This window comes from Stylophora pistillata, chromosome 3, assembly GCF_964205215.1.
Source record: "Stylophora pistillata chromosome 3, jaStyPist1.2, whole genome shotgun sequence".
In the NCBI taxonomy this organism is placed as follows: domain Eukaryota; kingdom Metazoa; phylum Cnidaria; class Anthozoa; order Scleractinia; family Pocilloporidae; genus Stylophora; species Stylophora pistillata.
Genome location: NC_142521.1, coordinates 31,092,758 through 31,118,163, shown reverse-complemented (window position 1 = coordinate 31,118,163; position 25,406 = coordinate 31,092,758). Strand labels below are relative to the sequence as shown.

Sequence of the window (25,406 nt, the reverse complement as noted above, 5' to 3'; positions counted from 1 at the left end):
GATAGATCACAAACGCTGCGCATTCCATTCCGCATCACGACCACATCAAAATTTGTTTGGCCTAATTTTTTTTAACGTAATTTCTTACTGATATTGAACCTATCAATAGTTTAGTTTCAATTTTCTCTGTGTCGAGTTCAGTACGAGAAAATAAAGGAACTTTGGCAATATCACAGGAAATGATTTTGAGAGTATCAAACTGCTGGAGGACATAATAAAAATTTTGGCATTTCTTGCCAAATGAATCAATACAAAAGTGCGAAGAAAATAATGCAAACAAACACAGAAATCACTTCAGCTTGAGAATACTCTCGTATAATTGGAAGAAAAACAAAACTGTTAATTAAGCCGATATCAGAAATTAAACCTGAGCCTTACCGAATTTTTAATTGAACTAGCGAAAGTTTCGAGCAAACGATTGTTCGAGTTATCGGGAGCGGAAATCGGAATGCAAGATTATCCAATTCTTACATCTAATATTGGAAAAGGTACAAATTGCAAAGGAGACAAATTATGAAGGACATCATTACCGTAAGTATAACAAAAAACAAATCTGTTATTAATAAACAAACACTCCTAATCATACACGACTCTTACCTCAGAAGTTTCGGTTGGAAGTTTGTCTTGCTTTCTTGACACCAACTCCACATGAAAAGTTTCCTTGCTGTTTCCAAGGTGTAACCACTAAAGTGTCACGGCTTAGCCGCACGATGAAATTCGAAGAAGTTCAACGGCACTTTATACTGTTTCCCTCGGTTATAAATAAAATTTTGAGGAGTGTATGCGTGTTTCTGTTTCTGTGCTTTTCTAGGTAACTACTTCAGTTTCGCAGGAAGTTTTAGTTTTTGTTCGTGAAGATCAGATCATTACTCATGTACAACTACGAAATCGAAACAACTGGCCCTGTACGCGACCCTGTCAACTTTAATAGCCACTGACTATCTCATTATGTCAGAAAAATAAATTGTAATTTTCTTCCGAGTTTCTACTTCATACACATTCATACTCGGTGTTATACCACCTCGCTCTGGCACTTGAATCACAGCCTTCACGATTACTAGTCGAGAACTTCGGAATTATATACAAAATAATCATAGCGGTTAAATAAAGTCATGAATTTTCTTGCTTTTAAGGTTATGAAATGTAGCTAAAACATGAATCACGAATATCGGAAAAAAAACATTTTCATGAATCATGGATCATTGGCCTAAAAAAGGCAGGAATCACGTATCTCGCCAACCGCTGGATATTTTCAGTGTACATGTTCACTTTTTGGTTTCTCACATCAGATTCGTGATCCGCTCGTGATTGTTACGATTTAATTCAACGTCATGCCAGATTCAATTTCATTTTCCTCCTTCTTTGGGTATGGTAAAGAATTAAAGTTTTGTTTTCTGAAATCCTGTCCCAAAAATACGAGGAAAAAAACCGAAAATGTGAGTAACCCAAAATTCTGACATAATAGTATCGAAAATGATTATGTGAGAGGAAGTTGATGGCTGAGTCAAAAACACTAACATCAAAAACTAGCGAAAGTGAACACAACCTTTGATTCCTTTGTTTCGGTCGAAAAATATTACAAAGCAAAGAATGAGTGATTAGAGGATCAGTAAAACCCTCTGTCTCAAATATATTTCGTGATAAGTAAATTGTTTTGATAAATATGCTCCGGCACGCAAATTTACCGTCTCGTCCATGTGTTGGAGACGCACCCTGAACAACTCATTTGCCTCAAAATCGAAAACGCGGACAAGAAATCAAGAAAAAATAACATGACAGAGAGGTCTATATATATCATCCCCTTAAACATTTCCGGTCTATCATCGCCTGAACCATTTCTGGTCTTTATTTTTTCGAATTTCAAGTATTTCCTTTCGATCAACAGCGTTTGAGAGGTCATTAGCAAGAGCTTGCTGTGTAAGAGTTTCCGTTTTTAAGCACAAGAGTAGGTCAATGCAAGAAATAAAGAGATTAGAAAGTGGAGTGTTGTTATTCAAACAGAATTCGAAGTGATGCAGCGGTTTTCGATTCAGGCAACGTTTTCATGCCTTCTTTGATGGTTCATCGGTGAATAGTCATTGTAAATCAGGGTCTACGCTATAAAACGAGCCCTTGAATTGGTACGAGCACGGTACGAACATGGTACGAGCATGGTACGAACATGGTACGAGCATGGTACGAGCATGGTACTAGCATGTTACGAGAGTGGTACGAGCATGGTACGAACATGGTACGAGCCCTTGAATTGATCTCTGCTCATGATCAATCTAAGAAACAGGGCCGATAAGTCATGGAATGGTGAATTGATTTCTTTCCTTCGTCCAATATGCAGATAACGAACTTGGATCGTTTAAGTTTGGCTTACGTGCCATTGAAGTACTATAATATACGATGACGGGTCAGGTTGAATTATATTTACTATTTCCATACAAAAAAACAACTAAAAAATATAACTAAGCCTTCGACCCTCTTTCAAAGAGGTGACTATCTGATATCTAGAATCTAACAGTTCAGTTGCACATTGTATGAATGTGTTCTTCCGATGAATCATTTACAGTGTGGCCAAACTATTAGAAAAACCAGTTTTTCCCTTGAGTTGCCATTAACCAGCATTCATCAAGGCGTCCATTCGATCAGTGAACGCAATTAACTTTTAAAACACTATAAATCCTCAACGTCTGCCGAGAAGAAACGCTTTCAGTTAAATTTGACTCCTCCTTGCGATTGTTGACGTTTCTTGAACGCGAGGGAGTTGCTGTTCCTACGAGCTCTTTCGAATACTGCGGTTTCGAATACTTCACGCGAAAAAGTTTTCAGAGGAACATTCAAACCCACGAGTCAGAAGTTGCACCTTCCCCTCCTTGTAATTTATACGTTTTCTTTTTACTTTTATCGACCTGAGCGTATGTTGGTTCTTCTTGGGGATTTCCACCCCCGTCAGGGTAAGCCGGCGGGGCACCCGGAGGTAATCCTTGAACATCCCCGCCTCTCTCGACTCCCGGGCGATGATCGATTTCCCTATAGTCACCCACGCCTTTCATTTCCAACTCGTCTCGTGCGTTGTTCGGCTCTCTTCGCCGTCGAGCATCGTCGTCGGCTTCGTAACCATCTTTGGAAAACCTTGGGGGTTCGCTTTTTTGTTCGTACTCGTATCGAAGTTCCGGAATCGATGTTTCGTCTGATCGTACCGGTCGTGGTTCGTTCCTTCCGACCGTAGACGGGGTTCCTCTCTGAGGTCCCCGTGGCATTGTGACCTCGTCGTACGGCCGCGGGGTGGGTGGAACATGACCGTATTCATCTCCTCTTTCTTTTGTGAATTCCCAGCCTTCCTTCTTGAGAGAACTTCGAAGAGCTGGTAAGTTCCAAAGAGTTATTAATACCTATGGTGCAAAAATGAAACTACACTTCAAAACATAACACAAACAGAAGTTTAAACCCACGTGAAACTGATTAGCGGTTTAAAGTCACTCGAACCCTGCTTAAAACATGGATGAGTCCCAATCTTGTTTTTGTTACTCTTTTTCACAAAAAGATTTTGTACTGATCTTAATACCCCCGACTTCAAAGTCGAGGGTATTAAGATCTCGAAGATGGGATGTCAGTCCATCAAAGGCTACCTCCTACCCCACCCTCCCCTCCCCCGTAACATTTTGTCATCTTTCCCTCACACTTCTTTAAAACCCATTTACATTCTTCGGTGGGGAGGCGGGGTTGGTCAGCCACTAGATTTTGAGTCAAACGTTCCTGCCCTTACCTCCGTCACGGTACAGAATGGCACCTACCTTCTCTTTACAGTACCACTACATCACGTATTGGCCATGAGCCTAGAAAAACTTGTCGTTATTTTACAAAAAGATCATTATAGAGACTTGGCTGTTACCCACCCCCCCCTTCCAATCAGTGTGCGACAACCTCCTTTCTTGCCTCTCTTGCACTTTCACCCGGTGAAAGAATCATTTTTGTCAACCAATTTCAAGGAAATGTTTCTAACTGTGAGGATAACCGGGGTCAGACCTTGAGAGTTGAAGAGTTAATTGCAAGTTCAGTCGTACCTGATTTGCTGTTTTTACAATTCTCGGGGAGTAATGATCGCGCGACTTCGCGATCGCAATAATCTTCTGAAACCCGCCAGCTTTATTAATATGTCTAAGTTACGGGAAAGAAAAGAAAAACACGATTATAAAAAAAGAGAAAGGCGAAGAGTATCTGATAAGGATGAAGCTAGTCATTCTTGGAGAACAGTGGAACCAATGATATACCGACCGATTTCGATTTAGGACGTTCTATCACTGAGCTATGGATTTATCTGAATAAAAAAAATGATTTTTCCAGGCTCACTAAGAAGATTTACACACTAAATGTCTGGTTGGAAAAAAGAGAGAGACAAAGAGTATCTGATAAGGATGAAGCTGGTCAAACTTGGAGAACAGTGGAACCAATAACCTACCGATCTCTAGTTAGGACGTTCTATCACTACGTTATGGATTTATTTGAATAAAAACAATGATATTTCCCAGTACACTAACAAGCTTCACAAACTGAATTTCTAGTCAATGCCGAGAACAGTATGAAAGTGCTGTAGCATTACCTTCCATTCACTAGACTTTTATCCACGAGTTGATGAATCGCACACAGTACAGCACCGATTGTGTTCTCTTCAGCTCGGACATTGGACGGTGCGCCAGGATTGGGCAGACGATGAACCAGATCTTTGATTCCGTATTTAGCTGCGAACGAATAGAGAAATAAACGCATTCACAACAACAATTCTAACTTCAAATCGAAAATATTCCGCTATGTCTAACATTACTCGACAGGAGTTTCCAATGCGGTTACTTCTTAGTGTGTCGCTGTAAACCAAGGTAATTACTTGAGTGCTTTCTTTGACGAAGCTGCGGTAAACTTTACACTACAACAGACAAGAAGAGGTCAGTATACACACCTCAAACATCCTTGTTCCTCGGGTCGATTGCTAGATTTCTCATCGCTGTTGAAACAGTTCTCACTACAGGGTCATGATTAATTCGTAAAAGTTCTACTAAAGTGGGAAGACAATTCTCTTTCCGTACTGCTGAGCGGACAATCATAGACCACTGAAAAATTAATTTGTATAAAACAAAAACTATTTTAAACAATTGTCTCCCTTTCTCTTCGTTTACAAAAATTCCCAAAAGCAAACCTAAGTCACATTTTCTTCAGAGGTTGGACCGAACCACTATTAACCAATAGACCTAGTGACTAGCATCTAATTTCTCCATACAATATCACCCCTGAAACTACATTAAGATCAAGAAAATAGCGGAAATTATCACCAACTAAAGAAGCTATTGATTATTAAACGCATTCTCCTTTCCAGCACCTTAGGAAATGTATAGAGAACACTATGGAGAATATAAATACTGATGATATAGTGTAAAAGGTGAACAAGCTGAGATGAAACTCTTCCTTTGACCGCTTCAGCCATAATTAACAGGTACGACTTGACTATTTCTGGTTGCCATAGTAATTCCACACCCTCCACGAGATCTCTCCTCATCTGCGGCTGTTCAGTTTCTTTGGGCGCTCCTTTCTTTTTCTACTTTGATCCCGTCCCGCATCTCGCCATACAACCCGGGTCGTGTTTGGTTGATTCCTTGCCGGGTTGGATGGGCATTGGAGCGTCCTTGTATCTTTCTTTGTCCACTTCATTCTCCAGGCGGTAGGACAAGTTGCGCAGAATAGAGACGGAGTTTTCTAAAAAGTCCGCTCTGTAGTTAAGAAAAGTCAGAGGAGGAGGAGAAGTATTGATTATTGTTTCCTTACTTCTTTAAAATCTCTAAATTCACCGTCTACACCTTCACGTTTTCTTATTATCTATTGTTCTGAGGCAAAATAAGGTTACTACTTGCTAAAAATGGTGAAATTTAATGACGGCTTCGTCTCGAATAAGCAGCCACTCCCAAGGTTCAAACATTTAATAAGCATCGCGGGCGCTTAATCGAATAAAAACGGTAGCTGATGATTTCTCTCTCATATGAAATTGTCAGGTAACGCACCAAGCCGGTATGGAGAGAGAATGGATGTTGATCGTTATCTTACCTTATTATCAATATAATTTTTGCCAAGAGGTGCCCTGATGATTCAGACAAGGGAATCCGCCAGTCCATCACAGTCCCTCATCACGCGCCGCGCCTCGGGTCCGGCCGAAGACACGTTCCTCAGTGTACCGCTGGCGTTGCGGAACACTGTCGTCTATTTATTGGACGATAGTATCATCGAATTGTTGGCGGTAGCTCTGCTCCAGCCAGCCGAGTAGGGAATGATGATAATGGTGACCATGACAATGAGACAGATTTCTCGGATTCGAAGTTTCAGATCCTAGCAAGAATAAATATACCAGAAAAAATAGACAAAGAAACTGTGTTCAGATTCAACTAGCTTCACACGAAATTCGCGACATAATTTAAGAAAAAATTAACCGGCAGATGGCAGATTTTTAAGTCGAGGCGGGTCAATCAGCTGCCGAAGACCCGCTTTTACTACAAGGTTCAGAAACTAACGAAACTAAAAACAGAAATTAAGGAAGTTCAGTAAAAGAAAAAAAACGAGGTGATGTCTACGTCTTAGCTTTCATTTGATGTAAGTTTCGCTCGAGCGGCAACAAGTAACGTTTAAGTCAAATCGCCACCGGTGGCGATTTCACTTTGAGTGGTGGCGAATCGACTGGATACCACAGGAAGGAAACAACATAAAAATAAAAATATAACAAAAAAAGGAAAAGAAGAAACAACAACAATAAAATAGAGAGAAAGAAAGAGAGAGATTGATTCATGTAAGCTGCTGCACTTACTCAAAAAGGCGTTCGAGCGTGAAAAAAAGGCTATCTTTATTTCGTAGTTCTAATATCAATAACGCTTCGCGCTTCTCTTTCGTGCAAAGAATAAAATGGCGAGATAACTTGTTTAAGAGGGAGTTATTCCACAAAGCATCAAACTTAAAACTTATACCGACCAATTTGGCTCGAGTGCAAAGCTGTCATTAATATAGTCTGCGTGTTCACTCTCCTATAGGACAGATAAAAAAGGAATGTTTTCCCAGCTTACCGAACCTTTATCTTAACCCGCCTCCCGGTTAGCTCAATTGGTTAGAGCGCTGGACTGTTGTGCGGGAGGTCGAGGTCGATGGTTCGAGCCCCGGCCGGACCAACACTCAGGGTCTTAAAATAACTGAGGAGAATGCGCTACCTTTCTTTAATAAGAAATGGATAGATATTCTAGTCTTCTCGGATAAGGACGAATAAACCGTAGGTCCCGTCTCCTGCATCTATTAATTAGATAATTTGGTTAGGCAGGGGACGTTAAAGAACCCACTCACGAGATTACTGTGACGTGGTCTGGCCTGTTTACTGGGAATTGGGGGGAGGGGGCATCTTCAAATAAGTTTTCTTCGATTGTTTGTAAACTGCTGATGCAGTCTGGCCAAAGTCCCCCGACCAGTGTTGTGATGCGCATTTGATCATATCGACATGTTAATTTGCGCAATATAAATATTAAATTATTATTATTATTATTATTATCTTGACCTGTTCATCTCTGCACGAGAGATGCTACAGATGAGATGCTGCAGATAATTAGCTGCATTCACGATAAGCGTGACATCATCTGTTTGTGAGTATTCTATCAGGCCCTGTGGCCACATCCTTAGTTTTCTTCTTTGTCATTAAGGAAAATATCCATCACAAGTGCAAATCCACTGCACGATAAGCTCTGAAGCTCACCCCTATAAGAAAACAATGGTAGGATGTTAAATTATGCTGTTGTTTTCAATGTGTTAGATCAATAAAATCTGATCTTGGCTGGGCTAGACTGTGGTGCCATACCAAAAGAATACTTTAGATATGGCATGATGTCAGATCAAATGCTTAAAATTCAAACAACTCAACAAGTTGACAATGTGTCAAATTTATATGGCTTTTGCAAAATTGAGGTTATAGATGACCAAAATGTCTTCACTTAAGTCCAGTGAGCCATTTTACCACCACTTACCCTAGTTATTACAGTATACAATGACCACGGGCCTGTTTCTTAAAAGTCCCAGTAACTTAATAGGTCTTAAAATCAAACGTTAAAAAATAGAGGAGGTTCTGGTACCCTAAGCAGTCTATTTTAGTTCTGTAGTTACTATAAGTTTTGTTTTATAATTCAAAAAACTTTTGAAACCCCCATCTTGAATGAATACAGAACAGTGTTACTATTCCGCGAAATTACCAGGGCCTTCAAGAAACAGGCCACAGGAATTCATCACAACCTACCCCTCCCGTCCCCCTTCCGTCCCCCTCCCAGCAATTTATCAGACCCCAGTGATCAGTTTGTAAGAGCTCTGACCACTAAGCTACCATGGTCCTGACCTATTGAAACTTTGAGTACAGCTAAATGTTGTACCAACCAAATGTTAAGCTACTGGCATTGAAGCACAAAAAGCATATTTCAGCGTACATCATCGCATCTATGCCATGAGCTCTTATAACATCTTCAAGAGGACCATAATACAATGACAACAATAAGGGCCCAAGTACAGAATCTTAGGGAATGCCGAATGAGTTACATTTGGGATTGAAGTAAATTCCAGTGACTACAACAACACGTTAGGGCCATTCCTGAAGATATGACTTTAGCCATTCGAGGGCAAGACCACCGAGAAATCGCATATATTTATTATCCAATCGGTTGATTAGTATTTTGTGGTCGATGATATCGAAAGCCCCTGATAAGTCCAAGAGGACTAGGACACATTCATGTTGATTATCAATGGCAGCTGATTGATATCATTAAACACTTTAAGTAGTGCTGACTCAGTGCTGTGATAACTTTGATGAGCTGATTGCATCTTAGGATAAAGTTGATGATTAGTTAGGTGATTAATGTCTAGTTGAACAGCAGCAATTCTTTCCAGCATTTTTGAAAGAAAAGAAAAGTTGGAAATTGGGCTGAAGTTGTTGTTTTCTTCCGGGTCCAAAGCTGGTTTCTTTAAAAGCAGATGAACAATAGATTCTTTTAATTTTGATGGAAAATGTCCTTGTTCTAAGGATGAGTTGATGATTTCCATTATGGTTGGTAGCAGTTGATTAATGCAGCCTTTTAAAATCCAGGTTGGGACAGGATCAAGTTAACAACTAAGATTTCGTTTTCGATGACATGATAAAACACTTTATCATACTTGATACTTTTCCTTATACATTTTCCTAGAATTTTTGTAACAATCAAGATCATTCTTTAACTCATGATCATTTCCTCTATTCTCCTGACCTTAATGTATGATTCAGGGTGATAATGTTAGGAGAAATTAGATGACAGTCACTCTTTCAGGCTTATATTCAACAAAAATGTTATGAAATTAAACCCAATCTTATCAGGTAGAGGTTATCATCTTGATCTAACACTGAATTCTCTTCATTGATTTACAAGTGAATGTGCGGCAGATAGAGGGTAGAATTAACAATTAGATATAGGGAGTTCAAGGTTTAACTTAATAAACAAATTTATAATTATTTCCTCTTGAGTCTTCTTTCTACATTAACATACTCAGTAAGAGGCTTCTGTCCGAGTTTGCTGTAGAATTGTCTTCTGACTGCTCTAGGATGGTCAGGTTATAGTAAGGCAGGCATCACCGCAGCTTTAATTCCATAGAACACTAAATGGGAAAAAGAAAATTTATATAACTTTTCACTGATTAACTCCATGGATGCCAGACCTTAGGCAAAAATTGCATACAGAATGACACTTTGCATATCATTTACATAACAGAGGTATCTGTCACTTACTGTAACATGATTGGAAATGTCACTGCAAATAGACTAAAAAGAGAATGCCTCTGTTACTGAGATTGTTGAAAACCAACAACTTAAATAATACTTATGGACAAACCAATGATATACATTATTTAACACCCAGTAGGTTTGAATGGGAAAAAACTGTGTGAGGCAGTTTTTTCCTAATAAGGACTGACCTAAAATTGTAATTAACTTGTTGATATTTTCAGCTGGTTTGCTTTAGTCCACTTTGCACAATTGGAATGGAAAAAATTCCAGACCGCAGTCTGTATTATAAAAAGCTGGACTGGTTATAATGCACTATCAGCCAATCAGATGTGAGGAAATGCTTCAGAAAAAAATGTCACAGTACTGACAGACCAACAGACTGACTGAGATTGGACAGACAAACAGAATGATTGAATGACTGACAAACCGACAGACAGACAGACTCAGTGACTACCTACCTAACCAACTGATAGTCCAACAGACAGGCAAATTGACTGAATGGCTACCTGACAAAGATTGACTGCCTGTCTACTTTCTGAATGACTGACTGACTGACTGACTGATAGCCATACAGACTACTGATAAGCAGACAGAGTAACAAGCATAATATTGTGGAAAGGTTAACAAAAGCACAAGCCATAGCATCAACATAGCCTAAACTGATCCCAAACTAGCTCACCAGCCCCACAAAGACATTCACTGAATAAAAATATTTCCAATAAGAGAAATTATTACCCATGAACAAAGTTTCACACTAACAGTAACCCACTAGCTACAGACAAGTGGAGATTCAGTTTTGGTGGTGGTTATTTCAACTTCCAGTGGCCAGTTTGGCTAGTAAACAAAGTGAAATTGTCGTAACATCTAAGATCTCACTTAGCCACTTGGCTAGTAAGTTGAAAAGTTAGTGTCCAGCCCTGCATGAACAGCACATACAACAAAAATACCATTCTCACCTTTCAATATCAGGAGCACTAAATGCCATTCCAAAAGTGATATACTGCAAAGAAAAGGAAAACAAAACTTTCAAGCAGGTTCATGTAATCACAACTAAGCCAATGAGTGTAACACTTTCAGACAGAATGATGGTGCAAAATAATTATCATACCAAAGTAACACAGTTCCGCCAAGCATCAAAGGGCGTCTTTTTCCATACTGCGACACAAGATGATCACTAAAAACAAGGAAGTGAAATGCATTGAAAGCTGATCACACATTTATTTTTCTTACTTCTAGATACATGATCAGCCAAAGGCGATCAGAAAAATTTATGTCTACTTTTAAATGTTGACCACACTGAAACAGGTCAGACAAAGAATCTGTAAATACAGTACAAAACAGAAAGACATAAATTTGATTTACAAAATAATAAAGAAATAACAGGACACATACTGGAAGACTTTAAATTGTTATTCTCACCTTTTCATTCCAGCAAGAGGACTCAAGAAAAATGTAACCACTGCTGAAAAAAATAATTAATTCATTATGAAATTAGTTTCATTCCAAAAAAAAATTACAATCCCCAAGGCTCGACACTAACTCTTCAACTTACTAGCCAAGTGGCTAGTGACAACTTAGATGTTACAACAATTTCAGTTTGTTAACCAGCAAAACTGACCAGTGCAAATCAAACACCACTAGCCAAAACTGAATTTCTACTAGTCTGTGGCTAGTTGGCTACTATTAGTGTCGAGCTCTGATCCCTGTTAGAGACTGACTACACTGTGAGATCAACAACAAAACTATTTCTACACTGATACTTGAAACTGATGAACTTACCTGCTCCAGCAGCCACCATGCCTCCAAGCACTTGACCCTTCTGCCCTGAACCTACTAGTGCATAAACTTGTGATGGCACAACTGCATAAAAACAATAAAAAGGTCAAGTCTGTACTCCAGCCATGTCATTCACCCAGCTAAAGCTGATCCCAGTTTCTTTAGCATGAAACAACTAGAAGTATTACTATCTCCCATGGATGGGATGCCAATTCATCACAAGGTTACACCCCCCAAGCATTTCACCAAAATCACTGGCAATTTGCTAGTACACATTTAACAAATTTTTAATGAAATTTTGCTGAACCTGTGGTCTTTATCACAAATCAAGAAGAATTTTCAAGCCTCTTTTCAAAAATACATTAACAATTTAATGCTTCCTTTACAACTGACTGGTTGAATCAAACACTTACCCTCAACAGAGAGAATAAGATACATTACATTCATGCCAAACCAAGAGATGTTCAAAAAGAACACTCTGGACTTTGAAAGTGCAGGAATTTGGTAGGATGCATCCAATCTGAATAAAGATCAATCAATCTGTTAATAACTCAAGTGAACAAAGGAACACAAAGGTTCCCTTATATAAAGCAAATTCACCAAGGGAACACACAACAGTGGACATAACCCAGACGCTGATTCTATATTGCCACGGGACTGTTCTGTAATAGATCACAGATGCCGTCAAATGGTGGTAAGAATTTATTAGTCAGTAGTTCACAATACTTGATACTCTGCCCTTGGTGGTAATGAGTCACACATTGCATTTTTATTTTCATCCATACAACAGAACTCACTGCTTATCATCATGGTGGTGTTGCTGTTCAGACTTTTCCTTGTCTTCAAATCCCCTGAAGTCCTATCCCAGATTCTGTAAAAATACCATAATATACCATAAAATACTCATAAACCAGCATTTAAATTAAATGTAGCAGAATAATACAAGGCCTAACAGCAAATTGCGACAGTTAATGAGCACTTCTCCTATTCAAGTCCTCAGTCATCAAAATAATACAAGATAATTCTCCCACTTCTATGGATTTCTATTGACCTAGTATGGTCAAAATGGAGCTGATTTGATTTCAACAATCTTGCTGGGAACAATACTCTTCATCTTTTAACAGTATCAATGTCTTCTCATCAAACAGTGGACCCAGATTTGTATTGAGATACTGATTTCTTGAAAAGAAAAGTTTTTCATTTTGTCCATGGTGGAACAAAGAGAAACCTAGGTCATCCAGGAGAAATTGAAAATAAGCTTAGGGGCTTTACAGGTGACAAATATTCTGCAAACTGTTAAGATCAGCAATGTTGAGAGTTGACTTAAAGTAAATAAATTAATTAAGGTTTTTCTTTCTTTGTTCGACATTCATGACTAAAGGAGAAACATCTTTCTGTATTTGGCACAAAGGTCACAGTCAGCAATTATAACAAATTCACCCTGGCCTTCATGGGGTGGGGGGCAGGGGTACATGTAATTCCCCTCATAAACACTCCAGATTTCCAGTTGCTAGGGTTACACTTTGCTCAATTTAAAATTTTATCCTATCAACATCAAATTGCTGAGATTTACCACATAAACAAAGTGCATCTGTCCAACAGATAAGTCTCGAAATATTATGCTACACAAAGCTCCCAAGTGTTGATGTCAGACATTCAAATAAATTTTAGTTTAACAAATTATTTCAACAGAGTTTTTACTAGTATCTTTCTTTTATCGATCGAGATCAATAATTGTCATAATTCCTAACCAAAGACTGATTACAGATCAAACTTAATAGAAGTCTTGAAACCTGAAAATCCATTTTAACCTTCAATACTGTCATATTATTTCAAAACATCCTTAATGAAAGAGATCCAATAAAAATATTTACGCGCAAGATAATATCCATATAAAAGCGTAACAGTGGGTTATTATAAAGTCTCGCTTTCCCACGTAGAAGAATCTCAGATCAAACACAATGGAATAATGTTACCTGACTAGTCTCGAATTACACTTGTGAGCCTTTATCACCCTAGAGACCCAAGAGCTTGCTAAGTGCAGCGATATATTCGAACTCAAACGTACTTCTTCATTAATTCTGAAGAAATGAATCTGTGTCACTAAAAATAACACCCTTTCTTCAACGTAAATCTACTGTCAATGCATGGGCTTTAGGTACAAATGAGCAATATGAAAATACCAAAACAAAATAAACACAAAAACATCACATCGTGTTAAATCACCTTTATCTGAGGGTGCTTCCTCCAATTTTACTTCATTTTCTGAGCTACGATGGCAAAGAAATCAAACGTCATGACAACTTCACCAGTCGTAAAACAATCTCTGCGCGATCGATCGAAAAACCCTAAAATGTTGGAGAAAATCACGTCTAATTTGAGTATATTCTCACAAACCTTGTTTCCATCCCGGTCAAAGGGGCAATTCAGTGCATCCTCTTAAACCATTACAACCCAGGAAGATGAATTTTCGGGCATTTTTCACGCCTTCGACGAGAAACTGTGCCCCCCGTTCGCTCCATCAGGTCATCGCCATGTTGACCAACTGACATCACAAACTCAAACCCAGTCCTTTAAAATTATAGGCAACCAATACATGCATAGAAAATCGAAAAAATGATTAAAAAATTCTCCTCAATTAAAAACAAAGTAAGACAATTTAGTTAAACTATTAATACTCGACCCTCAGGAGAAACAGATCCCGTTTAAAGAAATTGCTGTAGATTTTTAACCTATGGTTTATCTTTTATCATACAATCACCTTAAAATCTTTAAATATCTTCCTTTAAAAGAAAATAGTGGGTAAAACTGATGATCTTGTAAATGAATTGAAGAAAGCATTGTCAGTATTCCTGGACGCAACAAAATATGGGGAGGGGGGTAGCATTGGGGGTGGACAGAGCCTTGGCATATGAGAACTGTATAAACCTACAGCAATAACAATTCACAGAAGACTTCATCAACAGCCTCTTGGCAGGTGTGATCAATGCTTTGTTTTAAGACATGTTCCTCAAGTTCCTAGAACAATTTTCTTAAAAGTTACAATTGAGAAAAATGTCACAACTTCAAAACAGACCTTGCCTAAAATATTTTACCCCAACAACTTGCTGAAGGGATTCTTTTCAGAGGATGATATCACAGATCTACATCTACATTTTATTTAAGTCTATCAAAGGGAAGGCCCATCTCCAATGGTAATTATAACATAGCGCGCGCGTTAGTCCTATTTAATTCCTGTTGCATCAACATGAACAAAATCTTTAGATACACACGGCTGTGCTCAATAAAATGACGTGTACAGTTTCAAATTAGCTACAAAATTTCTGTCGTGTGAGTTCCTTAAGTTAAAGTTTCGGAAAGTGATATCAGTAAATGGAAGACCAACCAAACTTTTCTTTGGCTTTTGACCTTCCCGCAAGTAGTCAAGCCAACAAGCACAACAAAAACGAAACACAATTAATTAAAACAGGCCTGTTTCCCAATTTATTGGAACAGGAGCTAGAGAAAATTTAGCTGAAAGACATTCAGTAAGAACTAAGAAGAGTACAAATTGGTCTGTGGCGACTTTTAAAGGTAAACATCTCTGTTGATGAAGTTTTTTGCTTACATTTGATATCTCTACCAAAAACCATTTAATTACAAAATCAACAAAATAATCGGAGATCCCAACATTTTCGGGCAACCTTCATTTAAAAAAAAACATTACAAAACCCTCATTCAGCACCCAAATTGTTTTCGTATGTTCTAAAAGAATTGTTTCATGCTTTTAGCTGTGCGTATATCGAGTTATATATGCATTTGGAAAGTTTGGAGAGCACTCAAGAAGCTAAGGTTGCTCGAGGCGCAGCCGAGAGCAATTCTTACGCTTCTCTCATGCTCTCCAAACTCCCCGCGTGTATCCATAACTTGATATACGCACGCTAAGCATGAAACAATTCTTAATAAGACAAACAGAAAAAGAAAAAACCAATTACATAGGAAAAATTATTCTTTGTCACACAATGAAAAGCATCACTACTATTACCAGAGAGAAAAAATAAGCTAAAAATTTTCTTTTATTTGATCAAACTTTTGTTACTCCTAGATATTGTATATTCATGGCTCCTTCCTTGATTATTTACACAACGAGATAAATGCTGAAAGATGTACCCATATTTATGAAAACCAAATTGGAATTAGAAATTTAATTGCCAAATTGTTTGTTAAAAATATAGAGTTATTTTGGAGATGTTTTCCAAGAAGTGAGTCAGTTTTGTTAATCTTACAAGTAAAATGTTCATTGTTCAGAATATTTAGAATTGTAAATCAACCATATTTTTTCCCGTGTACTATTCCTTGTAACATGTTAAAATTTTCAGCAGTTTCTTGAATAACTTAACACCATGTCATGCAATACATGATGCCTTTATGAATAAATGCCTGATATATACATGTCCAATACTTTATACTTTGCTTTTCTCAAGACATGAGCCTGGAATGCCTTTCAATAAATAATAAAGAACTTTAGGCCTGACCATAAATAAAATAAGCCCCTGTCTCCCCCCCCCCCACCTCCCCCCTTGAAAACATGAAAATAGACCAAAATGAAATAGACAAACATCCGAAAAAAAAAAATTAAAAAACTGCAAAATCCCAAGAATAATAATAATAATAAAATCTTTATTACCGTGTCAATGTATTTAGCTCATAGAGCTAATTGGGGACACCTACTTTTACTAAATTAATAAAAAAAAACTATGTACAGTATCATAATAGGTAACAATACAGCCGATAAACTATGCATTAAAATTTTAAAATATTTAGAAATATCAACAGTGTTCAGATAACATAAAAATACTTGTACCATGCAGATAATTAAAAAAAAAAAAATCACGTGCTGCAAAGATTGCAGCAATTGCCACTGTCTTCCACTAGGCTGACCAGGTCAACTCTACGGATTCTAGTTTTAAAGATACTAAGGCTTGGTAGTTCACGCATACCATTTTCTAATTTGGACCAAATATATGGTCCTTGATACCTTAGTGTGTGTTTACCATAGCGTATAGTGTTAAATCGTGGTATTTCAAAGTCACTATTCCTAAGGTTATAACGAGTACCCTTTCGAGTAAATATCTCAGATATGTAGCTGGGTACTAGATCGTTCTTTACTTTATACATTAGTGTTGCTATGTCCTGTAAGCGTCTATTATGAAGCGTAGGTAACTTAGCACGCTTAAGAAGTTCCTCATATGTCTCTGTTGTTGTTTTGAAGACCGCACGCAGGGCTCGCTCTTGGATGCGTTCGATTTTGCGCCCATCTGAAGATTTACAAAAGTTCCAGACTAAATGACAGTATGTTAAATGTGGCATTATAGCTGTTTTATACAGTATGAGCTTAGCTTGGCATGGTATTAGGTTACGCAAGCGCATGAGGACTCCTACTTTCTGGCTGGCTTTAGTGCATATTTCGCTAATGTGTTGTGTAAAGTTAAGGTTCTTGTCTATATTTACTCCTAATAGCTTGATTTCTTCAGTTTTCCTGATCACGTCATTGGCGATGGTGAGAACGCTGCCCTTCTTATCTGCATCTATGTTTCTTGGGTTAATCGTAAGAGACTGAAACTTATCTGGATTTGCCAAGAGGAAGTTGTCCCTATACCATAACAGTGCTTGTTGACCCTGAGTCACTAGAGTAGATTCGACTTCTTCATAGGTTTTTCCTGTCACATATAATTGGTGGTCATCAGCATAGAGCGTAAGGTTTGAGTCAGGGATATGAAATGCCATATCATTTTGGAACATGTTCCAGAGGAGAGGGCCAAATGACGATCCCTGAGGACAACCACGTTCCATAATTCTCCATTCACTCGTGTGGCCATTTATTTTTACTCTGTTTAGCCTGCTATCAAAAAATGATCTAATCAGTTCAAGTGAACTGCTATTAAAACCGTAGGCATCCAGCTTTTTTAGAGTGAGTGAATAGCTTAACGAGTCAAATGCTTTACTCATGTCAGCAGATAATATTGTTACCAGCTCTTTTCTGTCCACTGCAGACCTCCAGTCTTCAATCAACATCAGCAGGGTTGTCTCACAGCTGTGTTGTTTTCTATAAGCTGTCATCCTGTGGTACAGAGCAGGGTCATAATGTCTGGTCACTTGTTTGCTTAGTAAATGTTCAAAAATCTTGTCCACACATATAAGTGAAGTGATTGGACGATAGTTCGATTTGTCTTGTCTGTCTCCCTTTTTAAATACAGGGGTCCATTCGCCTTTCTTCCATTCAGATGGCCACTCGCCTAAGTCAATGCAGTTATTGTAAAGTCTAGTCAGGGATGGTGCAATTCCTTCAGCCACTCCCTTAAAGAGTTTTGGTGGTGCTGTCACATCCCACCCATACGACTTTCTTACATTGAGATTTTTAAGAGCACACTGCACTTCCTCTTTGTTAAATTCTTTGAAATGAAATTTATTCCCCTTGTAACCGCTTTCAATAGCCTTGACACTACTGTGGTTCCTATGATCATTCTCGGTTAGGCTGGTGATATGATTGCCTCCTATATTCGCTGCCACCGTATTAAAATGGCCTGCTAGGAGTTCAGCCACCACAGTTTGGTCTTTCTCGACCTCGCCATCTTCAGTTTTCAAACATATAGCATTGGTGTCTTTTGTCTTTGTACTGATGAATGGCCTGAATGTGTTAAAAAACTCGCTGGGCTTAGATTTCAGCTCTTCCGATTTTCTATACCAGTAGGCCTTTATTGCCTTTCTACGTTCCCGTGTTGCAATGTTCCTGTATTTTCGTTTGAGCTCAAAGTTTTCAAGAGAGCGATCCTTTGCAAATTGAACTGCAAATTTTCTCTTATCTCTGATGGCTTGCTTCCATTCTGGAGTCATATAGGGTATATCGTTCTCCCTGACTCGTTTCTTTTTAGTAGGTGCGTGTTTATCCACAACGCTCTCAAACAGTCCCTTCCAATAATCATATTGATCGTCCACATTACAAAAAATCTCTCCTACATGCCAGGGGGCAGCCTCCAAGTCCCGGTTAAGCTGTTCGAAATCAGTACTTTTTGTCTGCCGGAAAGTAGTAGTGCGAGTCTTGTGTTTGTGGACTTTCTCCATCATTTCTCCAAACACCATATGGTGGTCACTCATTTCTGGCTGATAAACCCCACATTTCTTGAACAGTTCAGGATTGTTGGTTAGGATAACGTCCAAAAGTGACTCCGAGTGAGCTGTAACTCGGGTGGGTTCAGTTATCATGCACTGTAGATTATTGACTTCTTCCAGGTCCTTCAGAAGTTTCCCCTCAGCACGATCCAATCTCAATCTGTCCAGATTAAGGTCCCCTAAAATGATGACAGACTGCTTTTGGAAACACGCCCACTGACAGATGTGGTTAAGCTCCTCCTCAACACTTTTAAGATCCTGGAGGCTGGACTCGTTTCCCTTCATTTTCTGTTTTGGGGGCCTGTAGATTGACAGAACTAACAAATCATTGCTTCCTATCTTCACCTCGACAGCAATTGCCTCGAGGGTCTTGTAAGTCTTTGGCAGGGCCCGCTTCTTAGAAGGCAGAACTGAAGAGAAGTATGCTAACAGTCCGCCTCCACCCTTTTTTCTGTCTTTTCTATACATGTGGTATCCTGGGAGGTTAAATTGACTGTTGGGATAGGAACTATCCACTTTTGTTTCAGATATTACTATAATATGTGCTCTAAGGGAATTGTTCAATGTTTTTAGTTCTTCAAATTTATTTTGTATACTATTGATGTTTAGATGAACAATAAGGGCTCCGCTTGAATTCCTTTTCCTTTCCTCAACGATTACTCTCCCAGGGGATTCCCGTATGCAGGGTTTCATTACGTCCAATGTATTTGCATAAACAGCTTCGCCAACATTTTTATTTGCATAATCATCTTCCTCCACACTGTTATTTATCGAACCAAATTCTTCCTGTAGACAATCTTTCAAGCATTCTTCTTGGCTAAATGGAAGCAAGCAGAGAGAGCAGGTCCATTGTATTTCAGGGCAAACCTTGTACGACTTGAATTCAGCCTTTCTTAGGCCTATACATTTGACATGCGACCAAGTGTTACAACGAACACACAACAAGGCCTCTTGGTTTGACCGAACAGTTTTCTCGCACTCCTTACACGGGTTTTTCGGCATTCTCTTACTTGAAGGCCCTGGATTTGTATGTACATCGCCACCTAAGACAATTCGGCTAAGCTGTAGGGTCCTTGTATCCTTCGCTGTATATGGAATTCTAAACGATAAATACATTTTGCCGCAACCCGCTCGAGTTCTCAAGCTCAAGCTCATCTTCAGTGGTATTAAAGCGGCCAGACGTTCTTGTCCTTCCTCGTTTTTTTCCAAATGAGCTGGTCCGTATAGGAGTTCTTTTTCGACTTTCTCCCGTATCATTAAAGCCGCTATGAGCGAGAACACAAAATATTTCAGCGAGCTCGGCAGTGCTCGACCGGTCGCCATGATAATATTAGAAAAGGAAGGAGGCCTGCCTTTTCCGGACTGGTTCCCAATCTACTCATGATTTGCATCTGAAAACACATAGATAAACAACTTAGTGAGTTAACAACTTGTGCCAGAGGCACACTTCCCAGTATCAGCATTAAAATAAAACTTTACAATGTCCATTCTTCACTGCATCATATATGCGTGATCTACCTTGGTCTGTAATCTTGTTCTCATTAAGGCTCAACTCAGTGAGTTTGCAATGTTCATCTATTAAAGCATCACACAAGAGTGGTACACCTTGGTCTGTAATCTTGTTCCTAGCAAAGTCCAACTTAGTGAGTTTACAATGTTCATCTTTTAATGCATCACACAAGAGTGATACACCTTGGTCTCTAATCTTGTTCCAAGCAAGGTTCAATAGAGTGAGTTTGCAATGTTCATCTTTTAATGCATCACACAAGAGTGATAAACCTTGGTCTGTAATGTTGTTCCAAGCAAGGTTCAACTCAGTGAGTCTGCAATGTTCATCTTTTAGTGCATCACACAAGAGTGATACACCTCTGTCTTTAATGTTGTTCCAATCAAGGTACAACTCAGTAAGTTTGCAATGTTCATCTTTTAATGCATCACACAAGAGAGATACACCCTGGTATGTAAAGTAGCTCCAATTAAGGTTCATCTTGGTGAGTTTGCAATGTTCATCCTTTAGTGCATCACACAAGAGTGATACACCCTGGTCTGTAACATAGTTCCTATCAAGGTTCAACTCAGTGAGTTTGCAATGTTCATCTTTTAGTGCGTCACACAAGAGTGGTACACCTTGGTCTCTAATCTTGTTCCAAGCAAGATTCAACTCAGTGAGTTTGCAATGTTCATCTTTTAGTGCATCACACAAGAGTGGTACACTTTGGTCCGTAATATTGTTCCTATTAAGGTTCAACTCAGTGAGTTTGCAATGTTCATCTTTTAGCGCATCACACAAGAGTGATACACCTTTGTTTGTTACATCATTGTTATCAAGGTTCAACTCAGTGAGTTTACAATGTTCATCTTTTAATGCATCACACAAGAGTGATACACCTTGGTCTGTAATGTTGTTCCAAGCAAGGTTCAACTTAGTTAGTTTGCAATGTTCATCTTTTAGTGCATCACACAAGAGTGATACACCTTGGTCTGTAATCTTGTTCCTATCAAGGTTCAACTTGGTGAGTTTGCAATGTTCGTCTTTTACACTTAATGCATCACACAAGAGTGATACACCTTGGTCCGTAATCTGGTTGTAAGCAAGGTTCAACTTACTGAGTTTGCAACGTTCATCTTTCAATGCATCACACAAGTGTGATACACCTTGGTCTGTAATGTTGTTCAAATTAAGGTTCAACTTAGCGAGTTCGCAATGTTCATCTTTTAGCGCATCACACAAGAGTGATACACCTTGATCTGTTACACTGTTCCTTTCAAGGTTCAATGAAGTGGGGCTTTGCAGATGCTTTATAAAATACAAAATTGCTACACAATCAACAGGTGTTACCTGACAACCTAAGAAAGAAATATCATTGTCAAGTTTAGTGTTCCGCTGTACAGTTCTGAAGCAGCTTGTTGTACAGTGGCTTCATCATGGTATTCAGGCAAACATTTCAACATGAGAAGAGCCTCCTGGTCAGATGGCCAGTCTACAAGAATGCTGATAAAAGTGTTGACTACCTCAGTCTGCTTCCCACAGAGTAGCCCTGCCACAAACTGAAGCACCAGATGCCATTTAGGATCTCCGGCCTTTGCCCTGAGAAAATCACTGAGCTCATTGGGCTTCATCTTGGCAATTTCCCTTGCAGCAAGAAACTCTTGAAAGATGAGATGAATAAAGCAGAACTGAGACTTGAATGTACTATCTTGAAGTTTTTTGTTTGGCATCCTGTTAAACAAACCACACTCCTCTATTCCTTGCACCTCTTGTAACTCAAACACCAGCTGACCTTTCTCTATTCCTGCTTTTGCCAGTGCCCCAGCTTTGTTCAATGTATCCTCTACAGTATCTGGGAGCTTACTATTTCCCATAAGGAAATCTTCTGTCAATGGTTTACCTCTAAATTCAGGATGATGCTTGAAGATGAACAATCTTAGGGCTTTTTTGTAAACTTCTCTTGGAGTTGTTGGCAGAGCATTTCGTTCTTGGAGTTTGAAACACTCCTCAAAAATTGAGCAAATAATGTGACTGTTCACTGGAATATAGCAGAGTGAAAGTAACTCTGGATTGCTGCTGATATGATCCCAGATTTTGTTCCCCATGTCTTCATCTTGTGCACAATAGTTCTGAATATACTCGTTGACTTTCTGTGGAGTAAACCCCATTATCTCCACCTTCCTGTCATATTTGATGTGGGCAACACTTTGCAACACAGTTGGTCTACTAGTTGTTAAAACTGTAGCTCCTGAAAGCAGGTCTCCGTTCACCAGCTTCATGTAAAGTGCAGACAATGGCAATTGCTCTGTTGGTTTGTTGCCTGTAAGTACTTGCTCATTTGCTAAACAATCTGCATGGTATTTAAACTCATCTAGGCCATCAAAGACAAGAATTACTTTCTCAGGATTCTCCATAACATGCTGGATCAGATCATTATCATTAATGCCTTCTGGGTGCGAATAACTTAACAATTCTATTAGAGAAATGTTCTCCGCAGTTTCGGTATTAAACCTTCTGAACTGAATTAAGTACAAAAGGTCAAAGTTTTTGTCACTACCACGCAACAAGCCACCCTTGCTCCACTCACGCAAAAGTTTCGTAGAGAAAAGGGATTTTCCAATCCCTGGGCGACCAACCACGAGAATTTTACAAGGATTTTCTGAATCATTGTTGGGGAGAAACAACTCGTCAACCTTCCGTATTGCTATGGATTCACCTTGAGGCCTCAAATAGATTTCGTGTATTTCGTGTCTCTTCATCTTGTCCTCAAACTCGTGTCTCGCTCTTCCCGTGTAAATAACAAGATCAACAAACATGTCATCGAGAGGTCTGTCTTCGTTGTCTTCGGAGAGAACGATCAAAGGTTGATATAGTTCCGTTTCCTCGAGTTTTCGTGTTTTCATCTTGATCATTGCATCACGCGTGGCAATTGAAGAACCTCCCTTGCCGAAAAAGTGCTTTTGACAAAATTCTGAGTCGAATGTGAACTCTTTGTTTCGAGTCGCTTGAAACACGAGAAAACAAATCTCTCCCAAAACGAGCGACGCAAACAGCAAGTTCACTATACAAATTATCCACGCAATGGCCTCGTTATCTGATGCAACGGAATTGTTACACTTAATGGCCGAGGAATGATCTTTTGTTACATTTGCTGTGGAATTTATAGCGGAGTGAACACAGGTGAATTCAGGTGAAAATCCATACGGATAAAACACAGATTTCTGTAACACTATAAACAAAATCCCACCAGAAAATCGCAAAAGTAGATGACTAAAGTAATAACAGAACACTCGGCGAGTTCTCGCTCGTAGGCGGCGGCGGGGGTTCTCAAGATCTGGTTTTAACGCTGTTTGAAGCTCATCGACTCGCGATTTCACAAAGCACCAGGAGTAAGAGATGCAAATAACCACCAAAGGAACGAAACACAATATGACAAAGCCGTATAGTGGGAAAGGAGAGTTGTACTTCTCATCGTATTTCCTCAAACAGTAGTCACGAGAATCAGGAAAAGACGGACAGTTGAATGTTCCAAGTTCACTTTTTCTAAAGAGAATCGTGAAAGCAGCCAAAATCGCGAAAGCTGAATGTGGAAAACTGCTACAAAATAGCCAAAGGGACTGAAGTATTTCGCCAGTAGATACTCCTTCAACATTTCCATATCGACCGCGTAACGCGTTACTCGATGCAGCGGAAGCACATGGTTGTAATTATCAAGAAAGAGGAACGAGAGAGGACCTGGGACTGAGGCGCCCCTGCCACCCCACTGGGAATTTTTTTTTTTGGCTGAGCGGGCGCGTGCGGGCAGCTTCTTAATATAGCTCTTTTCATTGAAAGAAAAATTCGCTCTCTGCGGCATTTTCTGAAAGTGTTTCTTTTTTAACAAGGCGAGTGCGACATTTCTATGACAGTCAAAAGCCAAAACAAAACTCGAACCTATCTAAGATACGAACACCGTGGGACAGGATCAGGCCAACACTACCTCTTTCTAATGCCCTTTTCCTTGGGGATGGAGCGGCCGATGCCATAACTTTTTTCTGCCCCACCATCCTCAACTCAAGTACGCGAAAAGCCCATAGAAATGAATGTTAGGCCGACAAAGCACAGTGTCCGTTTCAAAGGGGGCACCACGATGACGTCACTATTAAGACTTCAATAGCAACCCATGCTCCTGAACTTCAATGATGAAGGTGACCATCCCAACACATACTAGCCTACGCCGTACCCTCCCCCCGAGGAGAATCTTTTCTCCTCGTAAGGGTACAGCTACCCGTAGGCTGAAAGCATACCTAAGGCGGTCTTTAAAAATATTACAAAATAATACCCTGCCTTTATCAAATTTCTGTTTGTAAAATTAAACTAGTGTCTAATCGCTACGATCCAAATCTTTGTTCGCCCCATTGATTGAAATTAAAAATATGTGGCTGTGAACTACACATGTACATGTGTTCTTTTGGTCAGAAAGGTACGTACAGGGCTATTTACATCCGCTAAAGTGTTACGATCCAGCCCTTAATGTCACTTAAGATAATTGAATTAAATCAATCAGCCAATAAACTTAAACTGTTCCACATCAAATCTTAAAGGATCGAAGCTTTCACTGAATAAGTTTCACTCGAAAGGTGGCATTTCAAGTTCTAAATTCTATTCCTGAAAAGATGAAAAAAATATCGTACCATTTACCTTTGAACCCATGGCAGTGCGCATGAATAAGGGGTAACATGCAAGAACTATAGCTAACCAGCAGCCGGGATATACCGAGGCATACCGAAAACGCATGGAACACGCCGAGAGATAGTAAAACGCTGCGTATTCACAAGCCGAAAAAAGGGTGAAGTACCAAGAAATTATACACGAGTCCACTGTGGTTTCTCAGGGGATCATTGGCCGCAAACGCCTGAGAAAGGTAGTTTGGACTGCCGGAATTCGGAACCGGAAACGAAATCGGAATACTCGGAATGGGCGGATTCATGCTGACATCATTGTTTACATTTTTGCTCATTTGCATACGTCTTTGCGTAAAGAAGGAAGCATGTTAGATACAAATTGACTTCAGGCAGCTAAAGAGCAAGAAAACCTTACTACATGGTGAAAGTTTTAGCTCTTTGGGTGTAATATTCAAGGAGAAATAGTCCATCAAAAACTGTAAAATTTCTTGGTGGCAATAGCGCTAATGAGCTCATACATTCTATGTAAAAT

At 39.2% G+C, this 25,406-nt stretch overlaps 1 protein-coding gene and 1 pseudogene across 3 annotated transcripts in view; both read right to left on the bottom strand.

Moving 5' to 3' along the window:
• Positions 1 to 745, bottom strand: part of LOC148735607 (uncharacterized) — a 70,729-nt gene extending 69,984 nt beyond the window's left edge. For both annotated transcript variants that reach the window (XM_088753506.1, XM_088753505.1), the window contains exon 1: positions 598 to 745. The gene's annotated coding sequence lies outside the window, so the exon portion shown is untranslated. The remainder of the gene's footprint in view (positions 1 to 597) is intronic.
• Positions 746 to 5,446: 4,701 nt separating this feature from the next.
• LOC148735606 (uncharacterized) lies at positions 5,447 to 23,868 on the bottom strand (annotated as a pseudogene). The gene is made up of 8 exons (XR_015998788.1): positions 20,240 to 23,868; positions 13,799 to 13,920; positions 12,370 to 12,443; positions 11,986 to 12,092; positions 11,576 to 11,656; positions 7,562 to 7,758; positions 6,079 to 6,357; positions 5,447 to 5,747 (listed from the first exon to the last, which is right to left on the bottom strand). The product of XR_015998788.1 is annotated as an uncharacterized LOC148735606 (transcript).
• Between the last annotated feature and the right edge of the window lie 1,538 nt (positions 23,869 to 25,406).